Here is a 4,934-nt window from a genome sequence, read left to right on the forward strand (position 1 = left end):
GGCGACAATTCAGCCGGGCGGTGAGGCAAGGGGGCGGGACGGCGAGGTGAAGAGGCGGAGAGGGAGGGCGGGGCGGCGAGGCGAGGGGGCGGAGACAGGGCGGGGCAGTGATGCAAAGCGCGCGCAGCAGGGCGGCAGGGCTGCAGGGCGGCAGGACGGTGAGGTGAGGGCGCGAGGCAGCGAAGTGAGGGGTGGGCCCGGCGTGGCGAGCAGCTGGGCGGTGCTCCGCCTCCTTTCGGGCTTTCCGCAGGTGTCTGGGGAGGGAACCCAGCAGCGGGCCTCAGGCCGTACCCCTCCGCCGACCCCTCCTCTTATTCTGAGTCTAACCTATCCGCTGGGGCCCTGGAAAGCGATTCTCGCCTGGAGTGGCTTTAGGCAGCGGTGGTGGGGAACATCCTCCCTAGGCCGGGCCACCGCCGCGTCCTCTCTCAGGTGCCTGGGCTCCAACCTCCGAGTCCCGGGTTGCTCACGCTTCTTCGGTCCTCTACCCGAAGGCTCGATCCCACTGGTACAGCGGCGGCCAGGCTCCCTGTCTTGGTAACCGTCTCTCTACCCCCGCCCCATGACTCCTCTAGACGATTGAAAGAGCATCCAAACCACTTTGCTGCTACCGCTCTTTCCCACCATCCCTCTAAATCAGTTTCCAGGTGACTTTTCTGAGCATGACTTTTCTTGTTCATGCCTATTAAAAAATCTTCTCACCAATGTTGTCACTATTTACTGGGTTGAGTGCCTGCTTTCTGTCAAGTATTTTACAAATATATCTCTACTCCACACACCACCGACAAGAAATATTTTGGAGCTATTTAAAAAGGAGGAAACGGAAACTTCTGCCGCTGCCTGATCCACCATTGCTTCGAGCCGCGCGGCTGCTGCGGGCTGTGGAGCCGCCTGCCGAGCCTCGCCGGAGCGTCGGCGAGCCCGCGCGTGCCGGGCGTCCGTCGGGGTCCGAGGTCCCTCCCGCAGGGAGTCCCCGCTCGGCAGCGCTCCAGCGTTTCAGGCAGCGGCCGGGGGTCTGGGACTGGCGGAGCCCGGAGGCGGAGCCTGGCGCTCCCCAGCTGCCGGCGCAGGCCTCAAGCTGGGCCGGGCGGAGGGGAACCGGCGAGTTGAAGCCCCAGGGCCGCAAGCCGGGACCCGTGGGGGCCGGGGGGGTGGGGGTGGGGGCGGCTTCTTGGGCAGCGCCGCACGGCGGCGCGGTGATGGATGTTAACAGCAGCCACCCGGACCTCGACGGGAGACTCCGCTCTTCCCTCCTGCCAGAGGTGGGGGGCAGGCTGCCCGACCAGAGCCCCGACGGTGGCGCCGATCCGGTCGCGGGCTCCGGTACGCCGCATCTGCTGAGCTGGGCCCCCGAGGTGACGGCCAGCCCGGCGCCTACCTGGGACGCACCCCCGGACAATGCCTCCGGCCGCGGCGAGCAAATCAAGAAAGGGCCGAGAAAGTTGTGATAGCCTCCGTCCTGACGCTCATCTAGCTGCTGACGATCGCGGGCAACTGCCTGGTGGTATCTCCGTGCGCTTCGTCAAGAAGCTCCGCCAGCCTTCCAACTACCTGATCGTGTCCATGGCGCTGGCCAACCTTTCGGTGGCCGTGGCGTCATGCCCTTCATCAGTGTCACCGACCTCATCGGGGGCAAGTGGATCTTTGGACACTTTTTCTGCAACTTCTTCTCCTTGAATGTCATGTGCTGCACGGCCTGGATCTTGACCCTGTACGTGATCAGCATCGACAGGTACCTTGGGATCACGAGGCCTCTCACGTACCCTATGAGGCAGAATGGGAAATGCATGGCGAAGATGATTCTTTCTGTCTGCCTTCTCTCCGCCTCTGTCTACTTTACCTCCCACTCTTTGGTTGGGCTCAGAATGTAAATGATGATAAGGTGTGCTTGGTCAGTCAAGACTTCGGCTACACGATTTACTCCACCGCAGTGGCATCCTAATCTTCATGTCAGTCATGCTTTTCATGTACTACCAGATTTACAAGGCCGCCAGGAAAAGCGCGGCCTAACCCAGGTTCCCCGGCTTCCCTCGAGTGAGGTCAGACAGCAGCAGTCACCCCGAATGGCACAGTGAAGTTCCAGAAGGAGGTGGAAGAGTGTGTAAACCTGTCGAGACTCCTCAGGCATGAAAGGAAAAATATCTCCATCTTTAAGCAGGAACAGAAAGCGGCGACTACCCTGGGGATCATCGTCAGGGCCTTCACCGTGTGCTGGCTCCCCTTTTTCCTCCTCTTGACAGCCAGACCCTTCCTCTGTGGCACTGCCTGCAGCTGCATCCCACTGTGAATGGAGAGGATATTTCCATGGCTGGGCTATGCAAACTCTCTCTTTAACCCTTTTATATATGACTTCGTCAACTGGGACCTGAGGACCACCTATCACAGCCAGCTCCAGTGCCAGCACCAGAAAATCAACCGGACACTCTCTGCTGCAGGCATGCATGAAGCCCTGAAGCTTGCTGAGAGGCCAGAGAGACCTGAGTTTGTCCTGCAAAACTCTGACTACTGTAGAAAAAAAGTCATGATTTGTGACTGAAAGCGGGATAATGGAGATGAAATAAACAAGGCAAAGTAGAGGTGGAAACAGAAGAAAAGTCATTTGCCAAGACTGCAGAATGGAATGTGGCTTCTGTCCTTTCTTAGGATGGCTAAAACGTGACAAACAGGGTGACCTGATGTACAAAATATCTTATGAGGGAGATGGTGACCTCTCCTTTTTTCTGTGGATCAGTGTTATTGTGTGTTCTCAGTTTAAGATAGCAGATCATCTCAGCAGTAAGCACACTGACAGAGTTGAGTTCCAGAAAGGAAGCGGTTTCAGGTTCTTAGCACATGTCCAAATCCATGCAAGTGGAAGAAAGTTCCAAAGCACACTTCCCATGCTTCGGAGTCTAGGTCTTGTGGTGAATATTCAGGAATCATTCATGAGACAGAATGTATTTTGTTGCGTGACAAAAGGGTTTACCAAACAAACCATGGTAAGCATAGTATTGAATATGTTGCATGTCCATGTTAGAAAACAGAACCCAGTCATCAGCTAATACAAATGATTTCCCAGAGCAGTGTTTGTTTCAAGCTTCTGCCAAACAGTTTGGCTTTTCTGCAGGGTCCCTGTAACCTCCCCACTAATGTACTTCTTTGTTAACTCCCTTGTTATTATGGTGTAGCTCAGAAACAGGTCTCAGGATGGAGAGCAGCATACAACCAGAGCAAAGCTTTTTCTTGTGCTCTAAAGGGTCCTGAGACGTGAGGGGGATGCCTTCCATGAGGATTTTTAGCTCAGTGAAGGGTGAGTGGTGCCCAACTGTGTTGTCATTAACATGATTATTGGCATGTTTTTGACTCTCACTTTTCACAAGGGTGCAGTGGGGCCATGGACCATCCCACAGGATGGTCCATAACTGTATGTTATTTGGAGAAAGTGTGGGAATAATGTGTTTTCCATGAAAAGTTGTGATGCTTCTGGAGATGGGGACATAAACATGTTCATTCTTGTTGAGCAGCATTGTATTAAACCAAATTATGTGAAGCGGAAGTCACCTGACCCACTCTTGGGAAATGCTCCAGAACATCAGTCTGTTCCTTCTAGATAATTTGTTCTCTGTATTTATTTTTATTTTTTATTTTGAGGCAGTGTCTCACCCACCCTGTCTCCCAGTCTGGAGTGCTGTGGTGCGATCTCGGCTCACTGCAACCCACACCTCCTGGGTTTAAGCAATTCTCCTGCCTCTGCCTCCCAAGTAGCTGAGATTACAGGCACCTGCCACCACACCTGGCTAATTTTTGTATTTTTAGTAGAGAGGGATTTCACCATGTTGGCCGGGCTGGTCTTGAACTCCTGACCTCAGATGATCCACCTGTCTTGGCCTCCCAAAGTGCTGAGATTACAGGTGTGAGCCACTGTGCCCAGCCTGTTCTCTGTATCTTAAATCAACTGTGTGCCAAAGCAATTCTGTCCCCTGACTCCCACCCCTACCCAGCAACAAATGGTAGACATGAAGGGCAGGTAAGGGAACAGAAAAGGTCTCTCTGCAGATATATATATATATATATAAAAGATATATATATATATATTTTAAACCAACTGTGTAATAAGTATGAGCTAAGGAGATAGAAAGTAGATGAGAAAAGAAGAGTACCTGTACCTACAAGGGGAAAAATGAATGCAATCCTTTATTTGATAAGCGATAACTGAAAGATAATAATATTTTTCTACAATAAAGCAAGCTGTCCTCTCAGGATAAAGTGGAATTTCGACTCGGGTTATGGACTTCTTCCAACTCCCATTGACATTGTTTCTTACCACACATGGGGAAGAGCCGCCTATCCTGAAATGGGAAGAAGGCACTGTCCTTTCAGACAAAGCTTGTACAAATTCCTGAACTGCAGATTTGCTAATGTGACCGTATATACTTATATTCATAATTAAGTGATTATTTATGGTCAGATACATATTGTTAAACTTGAAAATGTTTTATTATATTACATCAAATAAAGTCTATTTGTAGATGGAAAAATTAAAAATAGTGAAAAGGAGGAAACTGATGCTCAAAATATTAAGTAACTTTCCCAGGCAACACTAATGTGTGGCTTGGTGAGGATTTGAACTCATGTCTGTGGTGTCAGCATCCATAATGCTTTGTACTCTGTCCCTCTGGCTTTTCTGATCTGTATCTACAACTACATATGCCACTGCTTTCCAAATACTCTCTGAACGTTCAGCTTTCCCCTTGGACTCACTCCTTGAATCTGACTTCTTTGAAAGTGTCCCTCAAACGCTGTGTCCATGAACACTGTGTGGTCCTTCTGTTTGGCCTCTCTTGTCATCTCATTTGTTCTAATATTCTGTCTACATGAGGATTCTTTCTCTTTTCTTTTTTTTTTGAGATGGAGTGTTGCTCTGTCGCCCAGGCTAGAGTGCAGTGGCACGATCT

The 4,934-nt window shown here is 51.3% G+C and overlaps 1 pseudogene across 1 annotated transcript; it reads left to right on the top strand.

Moving 5' to 3' along the window:
* The first annotated feature begins 110 nt into the window (after positions 1-110).
* LOC111552096 lies at positions 111-4,537 on the top strand (annotated as a pseudogene). Its single transcript, XR_002734546.1, has 2 exons — positions 111-163; positions 815-4,537. The product of XR_002734546.1 is annotated as a 5-hydroxytryptamine receptor 7 pseudogene (transcript).
* Positions 4,538-4,934: the final 397 nt, after the last annotated feature.

The sequence above is a fragment of the Piliocolobus tephrosceles genome, chromosome 10, assembly GCF_002776525.5.
Source record: "Piliocolobus tephrosceles isolate RC106 chromosome 10, ASM277652v3, whole genome shotgun sequence".
Taxonomy (NCBI): domain Eukaryota; kingdom Metazoa; phylum Chordata; class Mammalia; order Primates; family Cercopithecidae; genus Piliocolobus; species Piliocolobus tephrosceles.